Raw genomic sequence first — 26,216 nt, forward strand, 5'->3', positions numbered from 1 at the left:
TATTAGAGCATGGGGGTGCGGAGGGGTCAATCCCTGATTTCCTCCCTTCCTGTCCTTTCTTCCTCTGTCAATGTAGGTCAGCACCTTTTCTGATAGTTTCATAGAGTGGCTTAGAGCTCTGAGAAGCTAAATGACTTGCCCTATCGTATAGACAGCATATGTCACAGGGAAGACTTAAAGCCAGGTCTTTCTGGCTCTGAGCCTAGTTCTCTATCATGCCAGGCGCCTAATGAGGATGAATTTGCCTCTTCGTGTTCAGATCTTTAGTTCACCATGTTAATTACCTGTGTTTTGTGCTTTTGTCCATAGACATCTGAAGCAGTGATTTTTATTGCTGGCTCCTCTCTATTGCTCTTCTTCCTTTGCTGCAGAAAAGACTCTACAGTATGTGGTTTGCCAGATATGTGTAGGCAGCCATCTGTCTTTACTTCCTACTTAGCATAATATCTGACACATAATAGTCACTTAATAAATATTTATTGATTGACTGATGGATCAGATTCAAAGACACCCCCCCCCAAAAAAAATTATACCAGCTCTGGTTAGGCACATTTTATCTATGGTCAAGTCCATTATTCCTATATTTTCAACAATGATACAGAAATCCCAAATCTTGTTTTTAATCATCATGTCCTCCCCCCTCCCATTTTCCTCAACAAAATTTTCCCCAACAATTATCTTTCTGGTAATTTCATTTGAATTCTTCTCTTACCTAATAATAGTAATAACAATACTAATTATTACTGATAATATTAATAATAGTTGTTCTCTTTAGTAGTAATGATGATGATAATGATGAAGGCACTGTTAGGATTTGTTGCTGTTGTTCAGTTGTGGCTTCATTTGGGGTTTTCTTGGCAAAGACACTGGAATGGTCCTTCTCCAGCTCATTTTTCAGGTGAAGAAATTGAGGCAAACAGGGTTAAGTGACTTGCCCAGGGTCACACAGCTATCAAATGTCTGACACAGGATTTGAACTCAGGCCTTCTTTACCCCAGGCCAGGTGCTTTATCCACTGTGCCACCTTGCTGCCCCATTTTTATCATTATTCTTTGTTAAATGCAATTAAAATGCTAATATTAACTTCCTGCAATTTGGTCTGAGATCCCTTGGGCTAAGCCCTCTGGAGAAAAGTTAGCTGGCAATTTGCCATCTCTTTTAACATTCAGTCACCATTCAGCCTTAGTTCCTGAAATGATGACTTCTCTCCAGAATGATCTTTTCCCATTTTCTGTTTCTGCAGAGTGCTACTTGGCTTAGCCAGCACCCAGTGTAGAATGAGGAAGAATGGGGGAAGAGGGGAGCTTGTCAGGAAGCATTCCATGAGATCTCTTCTGTAGGTTCCAGGAGTTTTTGGAGCTTGTAACAGCTCCTGGGCTATACAGGCTCACAAAAAGACCCCACTCATACTGACTGTGAATATTCGTCTACTCTCTGTTCAAGGTGTGCTTGATATAAACTGTTCAATGTAGATGTTTGGAACCAGCTGCTACATACTTCAACTACCCATGGCAGGGCCTTTGAACTGGGCACCAGGGCAAATATTAGCATAGAAGTAACAAGCCTTAAGGGATATTTCGTCACATTTGCACTCAGATGTGATGTTAAATGAACATTAAAAATAAAAAAACATTTTCTCAGCAATTTCAGGACAGGGAACTAAACTATGTCCATTTAAAACACTGTCAGAACATTATCCTCCTCAAGTAAATGTAAATATTGTGATTTTCTGCTCCTCTGGCTTTTGTGGGACTTGGAGGGGGGAGGTGTGGGGTGGGGTTGGGGTATTGGAAAGGTGAAAACACAACAGAAAGTCTGGCTTTATAATTAGGTGAAATGTGCAGTGCACTTTCACAGGTACTAAAAAAGGTTTCCCGTCCATAACCTCTTCCTCCCCTTCACCCTTCCTCTACCATATTAATATCTGAAATTCCACAGTTTAAGAGTTCCTGGTCTGGTGTGGGTATTGCCCAAAGATCTGTCCTGGACTTTCCTCTCTTTTCTCTCTACTTTCTCTTCCATGGTGACTTTATTAGCTCCCATTAATTCAACGATGACATCTACACATATAGCTCCTAAATCTGTACATCCAACTGTAATCTTTCTTCCAGCCTTCGTATCTGTATTGTCAACTGCTTGCTGGACATCTCAGCCAGGATGTTGCATTTGAGGCACCAATGGAACATCCCCAAATGGATTTATTATTCAATATAATTCCACAAACACTTGTTAAACACCACTATGTACCAGGCACTGTGCTAGTATATAACATATATATATATATATATATATATATATATATATATATATATATATATATATATACATATATATATATATATATATATTTTTTTTTTTAAATGAAAGTCTCTGCGTTGAGGCAGCTAGGTGGCACAATAGATAGGCCACTGAGCCTGCAGTTAGGAAGATCTGAGTTCAAATGTTACCTCAAATATTTCCTAGCTGTGCGACCCTAGGCAAGTCACTTAATCTCAGTTTCTCAACTGTAAAATGAGCATAATAATAGCACCTACTTCCCAGGACTGTTGTGAAGATCAAATGAGATAATATTAGTAAAGTTTTTATCACAGTGCCTGGAAAATAGTAGGTGCTTAATAAATGCTTATTTTCTTCTTTCCATCTTCTTTCCCTCCCTGCCTTCCTCTCTCCTTCCTTCCTTCCTTCCTTTCTTTTTTCCTTCCTTCCTCAACAAGCTTACATTCTAAGAGGGACAGGGTAAATCAAAAACCATTTATTAAGCATCAACTGTGTGCCGATTTCTGTGCTGGGTTAACAGAATACACTTCCACTTCTTAGAATCCTGAACTTTCTTCAAGAATCAGCTCAAGGACCTTCTCCTGCAAGAGACGTTCCTTCATTTCCCAAGTTTTTCAGATTCACTCTAAAAAAATCTATATTATATCTCTTTTTATTTACTTATCTGATTACTTATCACCCACTCACCCCAATAAAATGTAAATTCCTTGAGAACAGGGACTGCTTGATTTTTGTCTTCATCTCTCCACTGCCTAGCACAATGCTAGCTACTTCATAAAGCTTGTTGAATTGAATTGCTTTGAAATAACGTGGTCTTATTCATACATTAGATTTCATCATCTCTCAGAGTTGTACCACCTGCAAGACCCTGGAAATTTGAAATCACCAATCTATTCATTCATCCTATTCTCTAATCTCTCCCTTTTCTCAGGCTATCTCCATCTTGATACCCTGAAGAAACTTCCTCAGTAATAGGGATACTGCTATTCTGATAGATGACTGCCTCTGCCTGATCAATATTTCAGGAAAGCCCCAGACAAGATTTAATGTCAATTTTTACCTTTATAACATCTCTTTTCTCTTTTGAACTTCCATCACCCTGGTGCAGACTGTCATCATCTTAAGTCTTGGCTATTATAATAGCCTACTGGTTAGTCTCCTTGACTCAAATCTTTTCCCATCCTCTACTCAGCTATCAAACTGATCTTCCTAAACTGCAAGTCTAGCCACGTCCCAACCAACATCCTTCATCAATAAACTCTGGTACCAGTGGCTTCCTACAACCTCCAGGATCCAATATAAAATCTTGTTTGGTGTTCAAAACCCTTCCTAACCTGCCCCACTTCTACCTCTCCAGTCTTGAGTTCCAATGACCATTAGTATGGGACTATCTCCTAATTGGTGGCAATCACTGCTTTGTAGTTGTGTAAGGAGCAGGGCAAGGAGAACTCTGGGGCTCTTCAGGTCTCTTCTGGTCTCTTGAGTCTCTTTGGGCTCAGCAGGTTCTTCAGTTTCCATCTTCAAGAGAGAAGATGGACAGCCCTACTTCACATTGCTCCTGAGGAGAGAATAAGACTCTATGAAGAAGCCAACAGGAGAGAAGCTGGCAATTTCCATCATGTGTCTTTCTCCATCTTGCTACAGCAGAGACTTAGTGGAGTTTCCCTTTGTGTGAGATCTGGAACTCTTCTTTTGTTTGAGCCATTACCTTACTCCCAATGGGAGAACTCCTTCATTCTTTGTTGCCTGCTATATATTCTCCTAAGTGTACTTTCTCTGGTTTTGGTTTTCCTATAAATTTGGATAAATGGGGTTTCTTTCCTATCTGCTTTATGCATGTTCATTGTGGAACTGGTATTGGGTGGGAAGGAAGCCATTCCTTGGATATAAAGTTTGGAGTCATCCTTCCCTGATTAGGAAACAGAAATCAGAAATTTGGCTTGAACCCAAAAATCATATATCCCCTAGATAATAAATATTTAAAGAAACAGATATAATTCTGGCCTGATACCCCTCTGTGGGATCCTGATTGGTGAAAAGTCATAAAAAATTAAACTCTGTGAAAGGTGGAAGCCCCAACATGGTCACCTGTTAAAAATCATAACTTAGATACTAGATCATAATTTAGACTCTGAGTCAAAACTTAGGTACTATGACCTATGAAAGTCATAACAAGAATATCATGACCCATATATGACCAGTACATGATCAATACACAAACTTATGTTTTTAACAATGGCTTAACACCCAAGCTCCTAACTGAGCAAAAAACCAAAAATATCCACCAATCAGTAGCAATGCACTCTCTAGCTCCTCCTCCCTTTGTCTGTTTGCTATAATTACCACAGGGATAGTGAGAGTTCTTTAGTGGGATTCACTAATTGGTCTGGCCATTGCCCCAGACCAAGGATCATTAATATTTTAGCAGGGATCCATCAAACTGCCCCAAATGTAAGTAACCCAAATTGATTAAACTACTACCTATAATCATTCTGGAGCTCCTTGGCCTCTTCCTTTGGTATTGAACTTGTCCCACTGTTTGGGGAGGGAAAGGCAGGATTCCCTAGGTTGGGGAATTCCAGACCTTACACCCTCTCTCAGCAGAATGGTCAAGCTTCTGGCCCCAACCTCCTCCTTCCCTCCTGGTAGGAATTAAAGTCTCCCTTAGGGAAGAAATGGTGAGGAAAAGACGCTAGTGATGTCTATTCTGCTTCCTTTCAAGCCACAAAACACATCCACGCTATGTGCAGAGGACAGCCCTCTCTATGAGTCTTTTTATATCTCACTCTTTATCATCCGTGGTCCAGTGACACCAGCCTTCTTGCTATTCCTCAAACAAGACTCTCCATCACCTGACTCTGAGCATTTTCACAGACTGGTCGCCTGTGCCTGGAGTGTCCTCCTTCTTCATCTCCATCTCCCAGCTTTCCTGGTTTCCTTTAAGTCCCAGCTAAACTTCTGTCTTCTATGAGAGATCTCCATTAATGCGTGGGCCTTCCTTCTCTTGGTATCCTGATTGATCACGTATGTCCCTTTTTTGTACATAGTTGTTTGCATATTGTCTCCCCCATTACACCGTGGGCTCCTGGAGAGCAGAGACTGTCTTTCACCTTCCTTTGTATGCTCAGTGCTTGGCACAGTACTGGGCACATAGTAGGTACTTAATAAATGCTTACTGATAGACTTATTGAGTACTTAGCAGAGTTTATTGAGCAATGAGGGGAAATGTCAAGATGACATGGTCAGATCTATGTTTTAGGAAAATCACTTTGGCAGCCGAGTGCAAGACGGGTTGGAGAAACACAACAGGCTTAAATGAGATCTCTGTCTCTTGCTAGAAGGACAGAGAGCCCACCTGGGACACTCGTCTTTCCTCAATGTTCAAGAATCAGCTAAAGTACCATCTCTGCAAGAGACCTCTATAATTCCCCAGGTTGTTCATGTTCCCCCTCAAAAAAATTTACATTTGTGTTATTTTGTATCAATATTTGATTATATTATACTTGATTACTTCTTCCGCTCCCCCTCCCCAAATGTAAACTTGAAAACAACTACTGCTCAATTTAGAAAAGGGTTAAAAACAAAAGCATTTTTCCCCATTATGTACTCATCACAGAAAACTGACTTAGCTTTTCTACCATAAACATGCCTTGCTTTCCTTTCATGAAAGGGGAGGGAACTGTAGATAATCTTGAGTCATTTGACTGCCAAGCCACCTTATTCTGCCCCATGGATGGACAAATAACTTCTCTGAGCCTCAGTTTCCTCATCTGTAAAATGGTGATGAAATAATATCACCTAATCACAACATTATTGTAAGGATCAAATGAGGTTATGTGTCTAAAATGCTCTTCAAACCCTAATGTATTCTATAAAAGTGAGCTATTATTAAGTCCAGAGCCAAGGAAATGCTTTCTCATCGTAGAATTCATCCAAATCCTCAAAGAACTGGGTAGCCCCTGGCACTCTCCTATGTATTGCAAGCGTATGTACAGATATCCCTTCCACATTGTGACTTTCCCCATTGAGGTTTCCATATATCACAGGTGGCATAAGAAATTAAAAGGGAGTTTTGAGGCAGTTTTGTGGAAACTGCAGCTGACATGGGAAGGCCAGCCTATGACCAAACACTTAACCCAAATTTTACAATAAGGTACTATAAGCACCCCATAAAAGAAAAGAAAAAAAATCTAACTTCTCTGGTACAAAGAAGCCAAAAAATTTTACACAGATTTTCCGAATTGAGAGGCACTGTACCCCTAACCTCTGAGATGTGGAAGGGATAACTATGTATACATGGACATATGTATATATATATATACATATATATATATATATATATGTATATATATATATATATATATATATATATATATATATATATATATCAATGTAAATGAGTTGCACTGGCTACTTCTGGGAAATTGTGCTTACATTAGAAGGACTTGGAATGATGCAGGGAATCCTAGATGGTCCCTTGGTTCCTGACAGTTGTGGGGAGGGGAGAAGAGAGGGGCAGATATAGCAGGCTACATCAAAGCTGCATCAGAGAGTATTGGTCGTGTGTGTGTGTGTGTGTGCGCGCGTGTGTGTGTGCGCGTGCATATATATATATATATTCACACACATAAATATGTGTGTATATATATATATTATATATATATATCTCTTCATGTATTTATTTAGCCTATAATCAACCTCTCAGATAATGATCTAAAAAAATCTGTGATATTAATGGACAGTAAACTTTGCATGACATGTCATGAAGGCTTTATTGCCTCTTCTTTCTTTGCTCTAAACAGCCTAACTGGGCAGGAGTGAGAGTGACCATAGAGCCAAAGAGCTGTTAGTCAATCTCTCAGAGGGGAGAGCAGGTGAGCTCTGCATGGTATCTTGGATACCACCCCAATAATTAGACTCTTGGCCTTTGTAACATCCTCCTTCTTTTCAATCCCAGAAAACCACATTGTGTATAAAATATCCCCCCATCAACCCATGAAACGAAAAACAAAATAAAATGTCCCACAACTATAATTTTTTTTTTGCATTTGCTCCCCCACCCTACCAACTAAGGAATAATGGCCTTAACATATTGAACTTTTAGCTCCTAAAAATAAGCTGTGAAAATTATTTTGGGGCAATGTAAATTAAACTCAAATCTGCAAAACATATGCAAATCTACCCATGCCCACTTCTCCTTCCAACACTTTCTCACTCTTGTATTTCCCTTGGGAAAATCCTATTGTGGACCCATGAATTCAATAATCTCTAACTTTTTTTTTAAGTATCTTGGAATCTATATGGGGGAAAATTGTCCCTCTAAATGTTTAAGTTCCTGCTGTACAGCTGGGCCTGTTCTAGGGGTTATGAGGTTTTTTAGCTACCTTATAAAAGCCTAGGCCCCAGTGCTTCAGCATTTATAACTTGATCTTATATTTTGCCGTGTTCTGGGCCTCATTTTACTCATCTGCACAATGAGGTAGGAGAAAGGTTGGCCCTTCAAAGGTCCCTCTTAGCTCTGACATGTTACAATCCTATGATTCTATCCAATAATTGTTTATTGTTTCATCAAATTAGTCTTACCACCTCTCTCTAGGAAATTCTCCATGTGTCCTTCTATCCAAAGCCTCATTGTCATATTCTATCTCATACTTTAAATGCTCTGGGCTCTTAAACTTCAGCCTTTACCTTTTATTGCTGTGTACTTATATCTGCTTGTGAAGGTTTTTTACTTAATGATACAAAGACAGATGTAGGTCAAGAAACTTTCAGATCTACTCTGTCTAAGGAGTCTGTGTATTGCCCAATGTCTCAATAAATTTTTAAAAAAGTTTTGTAGGTATCTTTTTCAGAATCAATTCCCCTTAACTACCTCCCCTCAACTCATCGAACTGCGGGCCAAGCGAGCCTGTGAGCAAAGAATGGCTTTTTACCATGTTAAATAAAGTTTTATAGGGTTGTATTTAAAAATGTAAAAACCATTCTTAACTCTGACAGTGCGAGAACAGGTAGCAGTAGGTGGTATTTGTCCCTCCAAGTAATAACCCTATTAGGTTCCTTTTGACCAAATCCAAACTTCACATAATAAATCCCCTTAATAAAAGGATTTATTCTATAAAACTCAACTCAGTCAAAAGGCTGCACCCAAAGACCTAGAAGGCCACACGCGGCCTCGAGGGCACAGATTCCCTACTCCTGCTAGATGTTCCCTTGGCCAGGACAAGATGTCGTTTCCAGAAAGAGGGTGTTAACTCTTGGGTTTGGTGAAAGTGCTAGCCCTGCTTCATACTAGCAAAGAAAAACATTTAACTAAATCCAGAGGACAAAGAGTATGTTTATTGGGCACCATATGCTGCATTCCACATCTGTAGCCCCCCATTTCACTCCTAAGAGGAAGATTTATTTCCTTATGGGTTTCCCAAGCCCGAAATTATTCTCAGGGGTTCATTTTTGACAGCAAAGGGGTTCAATTAGCCAGCAAAAATAACTTCCATTGTAGTCATTCCAGTTCTTTCACCCTTATCTGAAAGCTTCTTAGATATAAGAATTTAATAGCAGAAGGGGTGGAAAGGGAAGAAATGAGTCCCATCTCCCACTTTCCAATCTCTTCACCCCTTTCTCAACAACGAGTGAATAAATGAATTATTGAGCACTTACTACACCCATAGTTCTATGCTAAATGTATACTGTATGGAAATCAGAAATTTCCATACGGTAGCAGTCAACTGAAGACATGTTCCCAATAGAATCCAGCCTGACCCCTGAGTTACCCCCAACAGGAAGTGATCTCTCCCTGCTTAGTCTCAATTACTAGGTCCATAGATCAAATACAAACAGAACATCTAAACAGCCTTTGTTCTTCAAGGAGCTGCCTTCTAGAGGGGGAGACACAAAGCTCGGGAGGTCTTAGTGGCAGATCTCTGGTACTGGGAGGCATTGGGGAGGGATATGGTAATTGAGCGGCTGGCGGCAGTTTGACCTCCCTAGCACAAGCTGCCTGCCTCTCCTTTGGGTGTCCTTGCTGCTTGACAGTTGGTGGTGGTGATGGTCATTGTGGGCTCCTCCTCCACAAGCTTTGCTCCTTTGAATGATGGAGCCAGGCTGGAAGCAGGGTTGGTAGTATATGTATAGAGGGGTGGGGTGGAGGTGGGGATGGGAGGATGCTGCTATTCCCAGATCATAGATTTGGAGGTGGAAGGCACCTTCTAGGTCATCTAATCCAACTCCTTCATTTTACAGTTAAGGAAATTGACACCCGGGAGGTTAAGTACCTTGCCCCCAATTTCACTAGCAGTTGCTGACAACAACAGCAGCAATAACAAAGGCAGGATTTGAACACAAGGCATCATTTGATGATAAATCCAGCACTTGATCTACCTCAATATACTGAAATTTAGAGAAAGAAAAAAAATCTGACTTCCTATAGGCCAAGCCCCTCCCCCCCAAGTTCCTCTGGCTCAAGCAATGGTTTTTGCATAATTGTCCTGATATGCCACTGTTTTGATAATTGATATTTTGACAGTTGGCATCATTCTGAAGACCTGGTTTATTCTGGGGTCCTTTGAACAACATGTTTGAGTTCAACTCCACGGAATCCAACCCAACTAAAGCTTTTTAATGGCTTAGTTTGTGCAAATCAAAGAATGTGATGGGAAGGTAGGGCAGAAGGCTAAGGAGATTGAGTAGGGAGAGATCACTTCCTATTGGGGGTAACTCAGGGGTCAGGCTGGATTCTATTGGGAACGCGTCTTCAGTTGACTACTACTGTATGGAAATTTCTTATCTTTATGTCCTTCTTGTTTTCCTAAGAAAGAAGCCCTTGGAAAATTTCCCCTCTAAAAACAATGCACTGACAGCAAACCCCAAGAGTGAAAACAAATGTTCAGCTGAGCTGATCCCACATTGCAATTTCTGGCTGCGGCCAGATGCATTTCCTATTGAATTCCGGTTTGCTCCCCAAAGTCATACCTAAAAATAAAAACTTAAGGTCATAGCCAGCATTGGGAGGCGGAGGGGAACCACAACAAACCCATTAAAGCCCGAGTTGTTCCTTTGGCCAGGACAAGATGTTGTTTCCAGATAGAAGATGTTACCTTTTGAGTTTGGTCAAAGGGCCAGTGAAAAGTAGGACAGGAGAAGTAGCCCTAGAGTGCAGCCAGTTTTCAGGGCAGGGTTTATTTCCCACACTTGAGAGGCAGTTGCTAAGCAAAACATGGCACCGATTGCCCAGCTGCAGAGCAAGCCAAATATTTCCAGTTAGGTGGCACTCTCCTTATCCCAGCCTCACCTAGGAAACTGGGCCTTAGTCAGGCCTATAATTATTTTGCCGTGTCCCATACTTAATGTTCCTATTTGAGTTGGCAGAAGGCTCTCCATATTGGGCCAGTCCTAATTCTTTCTCATGTGATTCTCTCTCCCTCTCACCCCCCCCCCCAGATTCTCTGCATTTATGAAATCTGGCTCTCATCCCAGCTTTTTCAAGGGTGGGGCCTCTGTTTTGGCTTTTAATTCAATTTATCCCAGTCTCTGAGATGCTCAGCTCAGAGCTGCATAAACACTTTTGATAAGGGTGATGAACATCTCTTAACTACTTTCCTGATCTTAATATAAATCAAACTATGGCTAAGTAAGCACCGATAATCAGCTTTTAAACCACCATTGAATCTGCCTTTGTCCCCTTTTGAGTAGGAGCTGGTTTCCTCTTTCAACAATTTTAGCCTGATACCCATTGGGAACAACTCTTGAGCCCATCAGATTACTGCTTCAGTGGATTAAAGTTACTTCTGAATATGCTTCTTTTTCTGCAGCCTGTAACATGAATATGTATTACCCAGCCACTCCTTAGAGAAACTGCCTGCCAGGCCTTCACCCACTGGAGCCGGAGCAAGAATGATTTGTGACAGTTTCTGTTTGGAATGTCTTCATTCTGGCCAGAGGCCCAACCCAGGCTATGCAGGATCAAAAGCTGATTCCACTTATAAGGCTTGAGATGCAATGATGTTTGTTTGTTTGACTGACATTTTAGTCACTATTTGCATAATTTTAAATTGCTTTCCAAAATGGTTCTACCATTTCACAGTTCTACCCTTTCAAAACCCCTCCAACATGGACTATTGTCATTTTGGAGGTAATTTTAATTTAATGTTTTATTTTTTCCCCAGTTACATGTAAAAAACAATTTTTAATGTTCTTTTTAAAAAACATTTTTGAGTTCCAAATTCTCTCCCTCCTTCCCTTTCCCCCTCAGTGAGAAGGCAAGCAATTTGATATAGGTTATACATGGGTAGTCATACAAAACATATTTCCATGTTAGTCATATTGTGAAAGAAAACACAGACATAAAAAAAAGAAGAAAGTAAAGAAAAAGTATGCTTTAATCTATATCCAGACTCCATCAGTTCTTTCTCTGAAGATGGATAGCATTTTTCACCATGAGTCTTTCAGAATTATCTCAGATCACTGTAACACTGAGGATAGCTGAGTCATTCGCAGTTGATCATCACAGTGTTGCTGTTGCTGTCTGCAGTGCTTTGCTGGTTCTGTTCATTTCTCTTTGCATCAGTTCATGTAAGTCTTCCAAGGTTTTTTGGAGAGCATCTTGCTCATCATTTCTTATAGCACTCTTTGTTTTTGCTTTTTAGTAGTGGAGTGTGGTTTGGTGGACCTGGAGTGAGCATCAGCAACGTGGGCTTAGCCTGGTATAGTAGAAGGACAACCGGACTTGAATTGAAGTTGGCCTCTTCAGCTTGAATACCTGAATGACCTGAGGAAATAAACTTGTATTAAGTGCTTATCATGCGCCTTGCACTGTGTTAAGTTCTTTACAAATATAATCTCATTTGATCCTCACAGAAACCCTATGAGGTAGGTGCTATCATTATCCCATATTTTACAGCTGAGGAAACTGAGGCAGAGAGATGTTAGGTGATTTGCCTCACACTAGTAAATGTCTGAGGCTGAATTTGAACTCAGATTTTCCTTAATTTCAGGCCAACTGCTCTGTCCATTGTGCCGCTTAGCTGCCGAGTCACTTCGTGCTTCTACCTTAGCTTCCTCATCTACCCATAAGGTCATAGATTTAGAGCTGGAAGGGACTTCAAAGTCATTTAGTCCAACCATTTCATTTTACAGATGAGGAAACCAAGGCCTAGTGAGGTTAAATGATTTGCTCAAAATTGCGTAGGTAGTAAGTATCTGAGGTAAGATTTGAACCTCGGTCCTCTGACTCTAGTTCTCTTTCTACTAGAGTAAGTATAAATGAAGGGATTGGTTCACTCATTTTCCCAGCCTATTTCTTGACTTTGGACATCCTATTAGAGTAGACCTCTGCTTACCTGGGGTGGGGCTGGGAGGGGCAGGCACAGATGACTGGCCTGAGCTTCTGTAGCTCAGTCTAGGGGCCTGTAGGTATTTGTTGCTTCTAAAAAAAAAAAAAAAGAGACATCTGGCATATTTATCAGGTGGATGCCTCCCACCCTAACCTCTAAGTTTACCCTAATAGGAAGTTCTGGTGCTAAGTGCAAACTTCTTATTGCATCTTAGAATTATTTCAATCTTTCCATATTGTCCAGAAAAGAGGTGTCTGAGTGTTTATAGGTATTTCAAAATACAAAGGATCATTGAATTCCAAATAAAAGGTGCAGAGCATGAGAGGAAGGGGAAAAAAAAACATGGAGGAAGGAAAGAAGGATTGATGAGGAGGAAAGTATCAAAGCAGAAATGTAGTGCAAGAAGTATCATAGGACTATGCAAAAAGGGGCCCCAGACTGTGCAGAAAATAGACCCCTCACATCAGATGATATAAAACCAAGTTGTCCATGAGTCCAAAGAAAAAGTGCTATAGCTAAGCACTGAAGAAAGAGTGTCCAGCCACCAAAGCTAGAACTAAGAGTTTCTTTGCCCTGGGCTAATACCCCAAACTCCACGAAGAGCGAATGCATGCCTTCTGTTGAGGTGGATGGGATGAAAGACAGAGACACCAGGATGCTGCTGCTAGGCTGCTGCTGAGTCATTCACTATTGAGGCAAGCAGAAGAAGGAAGAAATATACCTTACTGCTTTCTAGTAGCTTCCTATTTTAACTCATTCTGTTTGTTAACCAGGAGCTTAGCTCTGTGGTTTTTACACTGCTGAAGAACAGCACGGGCCATCAGGGTCCTCTGGGACAAAGCCTTATTGTCCCACGGTAAGGATAACCCTTAGTAGCAATGGTCTCCATGATGGAAAGCTGTCCTAGATCCCTCTCAGAGCTAAGATTCTTACTGATATCCTTTCTGAGGTAAACTTAGATTCCCCAAACCCTATGAGGCCATTGGGTACAATTCTGTAAAACCCTACCCAATACCAGCCCTGTTCTGACGCTAGCTGTGCCAATGATCTAAGCATTCCAAATGGAAAACCCCAGAACTTTAACTTACGGTGCTGGAAGAATTAACAGCAGAGCACTTACTGCAGAGAGGTTTCATGTTACTAAGGCTCTATTACCTCTGGGTACTGTCCTGCAGAACATTTTTCAGTGGGTTATAAAGTACCATCATAAATAATTAAAACTAAACCAGCCTTGTCAGAATTAAAGAACCAGGGTAGAGCCTGTGATAGAATAGCCTTCAGGGAAGTGTGTGTGTGTGTGTGTGTGTGTGTGTGTGTGTGTGTGTGTGTATGTGTGAGAGAGAGAGGGCGCAAGTGCTTACACAGGCGGATATGTTTTCTTGCTGATTACAAAACTTGGCAGTCCACATCAAGTCCAAATTTCAGAGAGGCAAGCCTCATGGCTATTGATCTAAAGGTAAATAGCCATATAAAGAGGTTCATTCACTTTAACCAACCCTGGAGGTCCAAGGGCATCTGGCATAACTGCAGAGCCTGATTGTAAACCCACAGCCAAATTTGAACATCACCAGGGTAGTGCCCAGGTTAATGTTGACTTGTGTTTCTATGTTCCCTGGGAATAGATAAAAGAAGTTGTTGGTTAACTGAAGGTGTCTGACAAGTAAACCAGGGTCAACAGGGAACCATTCACAGAGTAACTTTTGAGTCCCTTACACACCACTGTGTCCCCAGGGACCAAGATCACATAGGAAAGTCAAAGAGAGCTTTGCCCTTGGAGGTAGCAGGAAGCACGTGGTCTTACCTATGAATCAGCTGCCAATCTAAAGCCTCACTTGCGTATCTAAAGCTCTGGTTTCTCCAGAACATTAATTATTGTGAACAAGGAATCTCCTCCACTCTTCACATCAGGGTATGGAGCTTTATCACCTTGAACTGCCAATACATGCAGAGGGATCCCCTATGTGTCAACTCATGCAGGGAGCTAAGTCCAAGGGAACCCCTCTTTGAATACAGAAAAAAAACTCATACAGTGAGAAGGTCACTGGATCTGGAGTCAAAAGGTTTGGGTTCAAATCCTACCTCTTGGACATACTACCTGTATTACCTTGGATAAGTTCCCAGATTTTCATGGGCTAAAGTTTTTTCATCTATAAAATGAAGACGTTGAACTAGTTGACCTCTGAGGTCTCTGTTAGGCCTAGATCAAGGGTTCATAACTTTTTTGCATCACAGACCCTTTCAGCAATCTAGTGAAGCCTATAGATCTACTTCTTGCAATAAGGTTTTAAAATTAATAAAATAAAATACGTGCTTACAAAGGAAACCAATCATATTGAAATACAGTTATCAAAATATTTTTTAAAAAATAAGTTCATGAGTGAGCAGAGCCAGGACAGCGTTGCACACAGTAACAGCTATGTTGTGCAATGACTAACTGTGATAGACTTAGCCCTTCTCAGCAATGCAAAGATCTCCAAAAGTCTCATGAAGGAGAATGCTATCCACATCCAGAGAAAGAACTATTGAGTTTGAATGCAGATCAAAACATACTATTTGCTATTTTTTTTCTTCTCTTTTATTTTGTTTCCTCTTTCTTGTGGTTCCTCAGATTGGTTCTAATTCTTCCTTAAAACATGACTAATGTGAAAATATGTTTAATAGGAATGTATATGTAGAGCCTATATCAGATCGCACACTGTCTTGAGGAAGGAGGTGAGGAGCAAGGGGAAGAAAAATTTAAAACTCAAAAGCATATGGAAGTGATTGTTGAAAACTAAAAATAAATTAATATAAATTTTTTTAAAAGAATTTAGTAATTGATAAATTCACTAATTTATATAGCTCTTTAAGATTAAAAAAAAAGTTCATGAACACCAGGTTAAGAACCCATGCTCTAAATCTATGGTCATGTGAATATGCCTGAGACATCCTCTTATATTATCAAGATTTTTAAAAATTTTATTTATTTATTTTAGGCAATTGGGGTTAAGTGACTTGCCCAGGGTCACACAGCTAGTAAGTGTCAAGTGTTTGGTCTGAGGCCAGATATGAACTCAGGTCCTCCTGACTTCAGGGCCAGTACTCTATCCACTGCGCCACCTAGCTACCCCCTACTATCAAGATTTTTCTGGATTCAGATTAGGCCTTAATTCAATCAGTAAGGATTTTAAAAGTTTGTTCATCAGGTATTTTAAAATATATGTGTGTATATACATATAGACATATGTACATATATATATATTTACACATATGTATATACATACACACACACACACATACTATAAAATGCTCTGCACTTGTTATACAAGAACAACAAATCCCTCTCTTTTGGTGAGTTTTTTCCAACTAAAGACTTGTGCCCAAAAGGTCAGAATATGAAGAAAAGGACAGCTGAAAGACTGGCACTTTCAGATTGAAATATAGAAGGTAGTCATGTGCATGTCCTTGGTGGAGTGGGAAATGTTTGTGGGCTCATGAAGTCAACAGGAAGTTGTTGTTCCTTATTTTGTTCCATATCAAGATGTCTACTTCAGGATGTTGACGTCCTACTCATTGATACTTCCTGCCTCCTCAGGAAATGTCAGTCAGTCAGTTTGGACCAGTCATACACACCTCTGCCTCTACACCCATCCATAGTCCATGACTGTATCTGGAGTGAGGTTTTTGTTTGGGGGGTTTTGTTTTTTTTCCCGTCCTGTTCTACTTTCTTGCGTTATGGTCTTTGAAAGCTTATTCCAAACATCACTCAGTTTTCACACAGGAGAACTGCAAATCTCTGAGCCAGGAACGATCATTCCTGGCCTCATCTCCCAGATCCAGATTTATTTTCAGTCACATTCATCAACATTTAAGTGAAGTTTGTGGGAAACAGTTAATAATTACGTTATTAGAGTAAGTCATTGATTAAGAGGATGAACTTGAAGTTGGGTTGTGGTTAAAGGCCCAAGCACAAAGGTATTTATGAGAACATGGGTTTTCCCTTGAGGCTATAGCAATGCCATGGTACTTCAAAAGTAAGTAGAAGATAAGAAAAACTTCATAACAGGATGTCTTTATTTAATAAGGATTTAACATGATATCTGCAGGATCTCCCGTGCTCAATGTGTTGAAGTTGGTATAAAAAACTTTTTTAAATTGGAGATAATCGGAGCAGCTAGGTGGCACAATGGATAGAGCACCGGCCCTGAAGGCAGGAGTACCTGAGTTCAAATCCGGCCTCAGACACGTAACACTTAATAGCTGTGTGACCCTGGGCAAGTCACTTAACCCCATTGCCTAAAAAAAAAAAAAGGAGATAATCGTGGTCTGGAGTTTCACAATTTTTTTTCTCTTCATATCAGGTATACCAAAAGTCTTAGTGCAGCTTAAACCTATTAAAACTTAAAACTATCCAACCCATTAAAGCTTAGGATTTTTAGGTTTCTTTCTCTCTCTTCTCCATATACACACATACATATGTACATACATACATACACACAAACACATGTATTAGGAATATATTGTTGTTATTTGTCCTTTGCTTTGGAAAAGGACCAATGACATCACAGATGATGTCTTGACTTGCACATGAATTGGATTTAAGTGAGACAGAGTTGCACAGTTATCAGCCTCACTCTCTCTTCCAGAGTCATTGAAGTCCAGTGGCAAGACAAAAGTTGAGACAATCACAGATGGCCCAGGATGCAGTGGATGACCTTGGCATCTTCAGTGTCTGACCAAGCTCTAAGTGCTCCACAGAGCCTGCTTCAGCCACCCTCATGGTGACTATATGTATTTGGGACTATATCTATCTATCTATCTACCTACCTATCTATTTGTCTATCTATTTACACACGCACATATATGGGATATATAAATATATGTGGGACTGTGTATATGGGAGATATATACACATATACACACATATATGACTATATATGGGGTATAGATAGATTCAGGACTATATATAGTAAATCTTCAACATTCCTGTATTTTATTTTCATGACTTCAAACATTTGTGTGATTTTATTAGTAACCTTATTTTCACTTTCACCCACATTCATTGCTATGTGCAGTAGAGAAAAAAATGAAAGACAGGATGTGCACAAGTACCTCTAGGTGCTTCACTGGTCTTGCTCACCTGCGCTTGTAGAGTAATGAGCTCCCCGTGCATTCATAGTATATTTTCATTGTTTGCCTTTAAAACTCAAAATTTTGTTGTGATTATGCCCCCAAATCATAATGCAAGCCCTTTGGGCTCTAAGCCCAAGTGTGCAAACTCAGAGATGCTGCTTAATGAGAGAAAAAAAAAAGATGTTAGATAAACTCTGTGCCAGAATGTCTGAGGCTGAGGGGTGGAGAGTTTGGTGTAAATGAGTCAGTGATTTTTATATCTGCAAAAAGGAGGAAAGTATTTGTAAAGTGAATCTACTCCAGAAAGTGCATGTTATCAGAATTAATGTTTTGTTATAAAGAATTGCATTCAGAAAAGTATATTTTCAGCAATCTCAAAGAACCTAACCCCTCTAGTTTTTGTTTATTCATAAGTCTGGTAAGTAATACACTCCATGTTCTTCAAATTTTTTTGTGATTTTCATGAACTTTTTTTTTCTTTTTTGTTAGAAGGAGTGGCTCTCTGGAAGGGAGATGGAAAGGGACACTTTGGGAAATGTAAGTGTTGTAAAAATAAAAGATAAATAAACATTTACTTTAAAAAAATGAATGAAACTAAATCAGAACTGTTTGTTCCTGACAGCAGTCTATATAGTATATATAGTATATATATATGTGTGTGTGTGTGTGTGTGTGTGTATATATATATATATATATATATATATATATACATATACAAATATGTCTATACTTACAAATATGTAAAATAGGCTTTTCATGGTACTCTGTTTCAATCAATCAATAAGCATCTTCTAATAACCAATTATGTGCCAGGCACTATGCCAGGTGTAGAGGAAAGACAAAAGTGAAGTAGCCCTTGCCCTCAAAGAATTTATATTTTGTTGGGGAAAACAACATGTGTGTGTATGTTTGTGTATCTGGAGACAGAGAGAGAGAGAGAGAGAGAGAGAGAGAGAGAGAGAGAGAGAGAGAGAGAGAGATTTATGTGACAGGGACAATTAAAGAAACTCCTTTTTCACCATGTAGAATCAGTTACAGGATGTCTATGTGTGCTCCAAAGTCTACCTGAAGACTGAATCAGTTGAACACTCTGCCCACTCTCATAAGGATTGGACTTACTGACCATTTCACTTGCCATGCATTCTTGGCTTCATGCCAACTCAAGATTAAAGAGATCAATTCCCCATTAGATAGATAGATAGATAGTTAGATAGACATGTTTACATATATAACATATATTATACATCTATGTACATATATACATGTATATGGGTGTGTTGTTTATAGATATGTAGATTGATTTTGTTCAGTCATTTTTAGTAGTGTCTGACTCTTTGTGACCCCATTTGAGGTTTTCTTGGCAAAGATGTTGGAGTGGTTTGCCATTTCCTTCTCCAGCTCATTTTACAGGTGAGAAAACAGAGGTAAACAGAGTTAAGTGACTTGCTCAGGGTCACATAGCTAGTAAGTGTCTGAAGCCAGATTTGAACTCAGGAAAATAGGTCTTCCTCACTCAAGGCCCAGCACTCTATCCACTGTGCCATCTAGCGGCTCAGATATATAGATAGATATAGCTATACATAGATCTATCTATATATGCATGTGCTTATATATATGTATGTATGTATGTATACATATGTGTATATATATATATGTATAATATATATATATAGGTAGAGATAGATAAACCATTCTTATCTATCTGTATATATATATATATATTTATGTGTGTATATACAAGTCTGTCTGTCTATCTATTTATGTGATGGAGAATTGTGCTCTTTCACCATGAGCTAGCATGAAGCCAAGAGTGCATTGCAAGTGAAATAGTGGGCTGGTCAGTAAGTCCAATCCCTATGAGCATGGGCAGAGTGTTCAGCTGATACAATCTCCATTGATCCTTGGAGCACACATTGATATCCTGTAACTGGTTTCATGTAGTGGAAAAAGAGTCTCTTTAATTATCTATGTGGCCAGAACCGAGGGGACATTCAAAAGACACTAATTGTCCAAAGCCTGGCCCTTCTTTTGGTGTTGGCTTCTTTCTATTTGGCAGTGTTCTGGTGAGAGAAGAAACAATGGCACAAAGGGAGAGGCCTTGCTCCTCTTAGTCGGAAGCCAGCACGCATTCTATGAATATAGGCTTCAGTTCTTTGCCTCAATATTTGTTCCTTCATTTTAGGTAAAGGAGATTAGAGGCAATGACCTTGTAAATGTCAAAAGGTCAGGAGAATGAGTCACCAGGAGGTCAGAGTGGGGAGTAATGCCTAGATTTTCAGCCATCCAGTCTAGCTTGGAAGCCCTGAGGATCAAGGAGTGACATTAAGGACCCAGTCCAGGGGTAGCTGAGATGAAGACTCACCTAGTTGTGACGCCATATTTGGAAATATACTTAATAGAAACAATGCTATTTAGAAATTGCGTTGAATTTGAACACACTCTTCCTAGGTTCCAAGGTAGTATAGGGGAAAGTTTCTTCCAGATGTATTGCATAGGGTGGGGGGTGGAAAATGTTTGTATTCCTGTTCTTGCTATATTTTTAAAGTAAATACCCCTTTGTAAGATGTAACTGAGGTTGATTCGTTAAATAGAACTAGGGTACTATTCAATGGCAGCTGACAGTGGGTGAACAAAAAGGGATGGAGACTTGAGTCAATAGCATTGGAGAAGAGGTGCCCCTACCCCTCAAGAAGACGTTAGAATACAGAAGAGGAGATACAGATAGTCTCATTTTGGGAAAGCGAGGATAGAGTACCAGCTACATAAGCATGTTTCACTTATGAAATACATGCAAAATAAGTATGAGGTAATTTAGTGGGTGGGGAGGAAAAGAACAGGAGATAAGAGAATTAGGAAAGGCTTCATGTGGAAGATAGGGCTTAAGCAGTTTCCACATAACCCACAACTGGGCAGAGATGGATTGTCTCAGAGGCAGATCAAGCTCATGCCAGACTGATTTAATACTGCTAAATCTGTGGCTAAATGGGGCTTGGCCTTGACTCTGGATGTCAGGTGGCATCCCATGCAAGTGACAAGGAGCTCACTGCTCTTTCCCAGTACTCTAAGAAAGCTGCATTAAGTATCACTAAGGTGCACTTTTAAAAAATCTATGTATTTATATATATTACATATACTTAAAAAAATTTTTTTACAGTGATATACAATTCAGCTCTTCTATTTTCAAGGCCCTCTGTGGATGGTTTTGTTTGGTTACCAATATAGGCCCTTTCTTAGAGATGTCTCGAGCACTGATGCTTGCCTTTCCTGAGTCATACAGAATTTCTTTATGTCCCACTGAGAAGCTATGAATTGTGGGCATTGACAAAACAGCCTCTCTGGTGACAGCCAGACAAATATGAGGTTAGATGCTTGCTAAGGCTTCAAGGCTTCTTCCTGTTCTTCATAGATGAGTCTGGGCCTGTGAGCACTTTCAGAGAAGGGATTATCTCCTACTTTTCTTCGTATCCAATATTCAGCACAATGCCTGGCACCTAGTTAGTGCTTAATACATATTTATTGATGGAATGTATGTTCATCATTTAATTATAATGATAATCACATTTATAGAGTGATTTAAGGTTTGCAAAGTGCTTTAAAAATATCATCTCATTCTATCTAGCAATATGTCAGCAAATAATTATTAAGTCCCTAAAAATATTCAGTACTCTAGAGAAAAAGCACATGAAATGGATCCTGCCCTGAGGAAGTTTAATATAGTTGAATAGATAAAACTAAAACATAACCAGAGAACAAGGTAGTCTATATCAACATGCTAGGAGGGAGAGATACTATTTTAGAAAGCCATCAAGGAAGGCTTCTCATAGGAGGTTGGTTTTCATTTTTTTTTTACAGGCTATAAAGGAATGCAGGATATAAACGAACTGGAAAGAAGAAGGAGGGCACTCTAAGCTGAGGATGTAGCACTAGCAAAGACACAGAAGTAGAAAAGATCAGTAGGTTTTGTATCTGCATATGGTCGAAGTGATATAGGCATGGATGGGGGGAGTAGGTTAATAAGACTAGTCTCCTTAGACCAGAGGAGAATAAAATTTGGTTGGTTGGATTGGTAGAATGTCAGCTTTTTGAGGGTTGGGACAGTTTTCCTTTTTGTTTGTGTATCCTTGGGACTCAGACCAATGCTGGTACACTTTGGAATGGGGAGAGATGGACAAATGACAATCCTAGGACACAGCTGCAATACGACCTACAGGTAGAAGAAAGTAAGCCATGGTAGAAGATGGTAATTAATTTGACCTGGCAAGAGTGGGAAGCCTGGCTTCAGAGATAAGGCAAGTCCTGAGAATCTGGACTAGGGTGCTGACAGGAGTAGAGAGAATGGGATATATCTGAAAGACAATATGAAGAAAGAATTGAGGTGACTTGGTGACTTAGTGACTGTGAAATGGGAAACAGGAGGGATAGAAGATGATAATACCACCTGACCTTACTTTTGTATAGGTTTTCCAGTTTGCAAGGCACTTTCACAAGCATTATTTCCTTTAATCCTCATAATTTACTCCCCTCCGTGTACTTTTAAATCCAGCAACACCTGCCATTTTGTGTTCCTCACATGTGAAACTCGATGCCTTTCATCATGGGAGCTGTCCCCCCCTTCCTCCACCCCATGCCTAGTGTGCTGTCCCTCCTCACCTCTGCCTCTTGGCTTTTCTAGCTTCACTCAAGATTCAGCTCCAATCCCACTTTCTGCAAGAGGCCTTTCCCCGTCCATCTCCCATCTACCACCCTAGTGCTTTCACCTCTCAGATGACCTTTCATCTACTCTGTTTATATCTTGTATGGACTGACTCCTTATATCAATCCTTGAGCTAGGCAGAACAGGGCTCAGAGAGGTTAAGTGATTCACAAGGTCATGTAGGTAATGTTAGATGTGATGAAGACTAGATTAGAATTAGCTCTTGAGATCCTTAGCTGAGACTCTTTCCATTATACAACCAAGTCCTGATTAGTACAAATAATGAATCCCAGGAAGTGCTTGCTTTATTTGAATTCTCACTATTTCAAGTTATGATTACATGTAAAATATGATTATTGGCCCTAACCCAATGGAAATATGCAACAAAAATTTTAAATACAGTTATCTGTTTGTTAACATAATACAAAGCATAAGAAAAATCCAAGTCTATTACAAAAGAGTAGAGTAGTTATAGAAAGTAAGTTTTAAAATTAAAAAATAAAATATTACTGGATAGCATACCTCAAGATAAACCTATACTGATTATCTGATAAAAATCCATCACTATTGTAATTTATAATGCAGTATTTTAGCCGCAGAGAGCAAACATCTTTCTTTAAATCTTCATACATGGGTGCAAAGAGTTTTATCTGTATAGAAGCAAACTTGCATGCACACATTCTCACACAGTGAACCGATGTAGTTGGACAACCTGGGGCATTATCGAAAATCAGCAATGCTTTAAACATGATATTGCTGTCCTGTTTTTCAACAACTGGACTAAAATAACTTGAAAACACGTATTTGAAAACACCATCACCCATGCTTTCTTATTTGATCACCAAAGAACTGGAAAAGATCAATGGTTGTAGCCTCTCAGAGTAAGAGAATTTCAAGAATAAACAAGTTTTGGTTTTAATTTAAATTCTGCTTCTGGATTAGCTCCCTATAAAAATATTAGGCTATTCTTAGATACTTTAAGGGGCAGTTAGATGGTACCATAATACACAGAGTGCTGAGCCTGGAATCAGGAAGATTCATCTTTGTGACTTCACATCTGGCCTTAGATACTTACTAGCCATGTGACCCTAGATAAGTCACTTAATTCTGTTTGCCTCAGTTTCCTCATCTGCAAAATGAGTTGGAGAAGGAAATGACAAACCACTCAAGTATCTTTGCCAAGAAAACCCCAAAAAGAGTCACAAAGAGTTAAACAAACTGAAAAATTACTGAACAACAACAAAAAAAGACACCTTAAAACCAGGTCAAATTATATTCTTTCATAGAAATGTAAGTTCCTCCTTTTCCAGAACTTCCTGTTTTATCCACAGTAAAAATTTATTGATCAGTATGTCCACATGTTTTGATTATTTTCTTCAAAACAACAGGATATTTTGCTGCTGCATCCTTGTCTGAGTCAGCTGCCTCTCTGGTAATTTTAACATCATGCAACTGAATTTTCTTTTTTAAAGTGATCACACCAACCAATATTTGCAATAAAAGCTTCTTCACTAGCCACTCCATTTCCACTTTCTTTCACTGCTTTAAGTAAACTTGAAGCTTTTGTCTGAATGGCTGTTCTGCCATGAGGAATTTGTTTTTGATTGCAATCTTCAATTCATACAGATAAAAAAGGCTTCATTTATAACACCATAATACTTCTATTTCTTGCAGCTATTAGCAAACCACAAAAAAAAAAAGCTGATGCAAATTTTTCTTTTTCTTTATTTCTTCTACATTTTTATGTTATTCTGAACCATAGATTCACGCATTCCTACATCTCATTCTATTTTAGCAACTATGACCATGTTTATATTGTTTAATTATATCAAATTCTATTCTAATATAATAACAAGTCTCTTCTTTCTTTTTATTTCTTTTTTCTGCACTGGTTGTGTTTCCATCTGAAGCATTCCCCCTTTTGTCCATATTGTTAAGAGCTCATTAAAACAAAATTCACACAACTGTCAGTTATACAGTAGTACTCAGCAGCACCTCACATCCATGCTTCATAGGCAAGTGCAGACTCATGACATGAAGGCATGTTCACACCCTCGACTAGCTGGTCATTAAATTTTGACTTGCATTAAATGAGACCTAGTATTTTATAATTCACACTAAATAGAATTATGCATTATTTGAACTCTCATTAATTATGAGCCAGCTCTACCATAATGATTCCAAGTTTCCTAACCTAGGGGACAAAGTGAATGGGAGTATCAGTAACACAGATGGGAAGGAAAAGGAGTGGTGCTTACCCAATGCAGAACTGCCCCAAAGCATCGTGGGCAACTTCCCACAATGCCAGGCACATCGGTAGAGTTCGAGTGGCAGGCTCTTTTCTTCCTTATACCACCCCAAAATGCTACAGACTTCCTAAAACATACTGGCTCAATCACCCCCACCCTGCTTTTTCCTTATATCTATTAATAGGCAGTTACATGGTTCTGGACTTGAAGCCAGGCAAACCTGAGTTCAAATCTTGCCTCAAACTCTTACTGACTGTGTGACCAAGAGCAAGTCACTTACTGTCTGCTTGCCTCAGTTTCCTCCTCTAAAATGAGGATAATAATAGCACTTCTCTTGCAGGTTGTTATAAGGGTCAAAAGAGATACCATGTAAAGTACTTTGCAAAGTTTAAAGTGCTATATAAATGCTCCTGCTGCTGCTGCTACTGATGACGACGACGACGACGATGACAACGATGATGATGATGATGATACTGACAAAACCAACCTTTGAGGCTGGAGTCCAATTTAATGAGAAGTAGAGAAGACTTGGAAGCTTGGAGTAAGAAGATATCAGCCCAGGTGACAAATGTCATTGACTCCTCTCTTCATTACAATAGACTCTGAGGGGTGGGGAAGCTGTGGTCTCAGGGCCACAAGTGGCCTTCTAGGTCCTTGGGTGCAGCCTTTAAACTGAATCCGAGTTTTACAGAATGAATCCTTTTATTAAGGGGATTTGTTCTGAGAAGTTTGGATTCAGTCAAAGGGCTGGCCTCGAGGCAGCAGGTTCCCCACCCCTGGACTAGAAGCTCCTCAAAGGCAGAAGCTGTTTTCCATTTTTTGTCTTTATATTCCAAATGCCTTCTATGTTTTTTTAATTGAACTGAATGAATAATCTGCCCAAAGATAAATATTTCCCCATAGATGAATCTCAGGCCTTGGAATACGTTTGTACTCAAGAGAGAGGTTTCCTAATGCTTTGTCCTTATTTCACTTGTCCCTGGTACATATCAGTGAAGCTAAGAGATAATGAATAATAGCATGTACAATAAATTTAAAGACAAATACAATTAAAACTCAAAGAAAACATCAAGGAGAGAACGAGCTGGAGGGTAGACGGATAATGTTCATGGAGCTGATGCTTGTATTGATTATTCTTTAGTGGAGCGGATTCCAGTGTCTGCTGCTTAGAAGCAGTAGGTGGCTAGGTTTTGATTCTATTCATTCTGACATCATAAAATTACCAATACCTTAATTCAGTGTAGCACTAAATCAATAAATGGAAAATTTTAATTTGGTTCTCTCTGTCTCTCACTTTTTCTATTTCTGTCTTACACATGTGCACACCATACAAATATGTTTTAAAAGAAAGATGTTCTTATTGTCTTTGTAACCTTGACTCATGTCTATGAGGAAGATTAATAGAATAGGGACTTAATTCTAAATAATTTTGCACTTAAAAGAGTAGTTATGAAATGTCTTGTGTCTATTTTCTCAGAGAACATGAGTCTCTAATGATGGACTGGGGACAGAATGCCCTGCCTTGATGCTAGGAAAGGTCCCTCTCTCCTTCGTGTT

General features: G+C 39.4%; 2 long non-coding RNA genes across 2 annotated transcripts; one reads left to right on the forward strand and one right to left on the reverse strand.

Moving 5' to 3' along the window:
• Positions 1-11,633: 11,633 nt before the first annotated feature.
• Positions 11,634-14,258, reverse strand: LOC144457016 (uncharacterized). Its single transcript, XR_013486293.1, has 3 exons — positions 13,694-14,258; positions 12,612-12,697; positions 11,634-12,040 (listed from the first exon to the last, which is right to left on the reverse strand). It is a non-coding gene; the product is annotated as an uncharacterized LOC144457016 (long non-coding RNA).
• On the forward strand, positions 12,048-25,214 carry LOC110196215 (uncharacterized). Its single transcript, XR_002321148.2, has 4 exons — positions 12,048-12,141; positions 17,231-17,365; positions 18,207-18,254; positions 25,000-25,214. It is a non-coding gene; the product is annotated as an uncharacterized LOC110196215 (long non-coding RNA).
• Positions 25,215-26,216: the final 1,002 nt, after the last annotated feature.

The sequence above is a fragment of the Phascolarctos cinereus genome, unplaced genomic scaffold (genome assembly GCF_003287225.1).
Source record: "Phascolarctos cinereus isolate Bilbo 61053 unplaced genomic scaffold, phaCin_HiC Scaffold_4;HRSCAF=312, whole genome shotgun sequence".
Taxonomy (NCBI): domain Eukaryota; kingdom Metazoa; phylum Chordata; class Mammalia; order Diprotodontia; family Phascolarctidae; genus Phascolarctos; species Phascolarctos cinereus.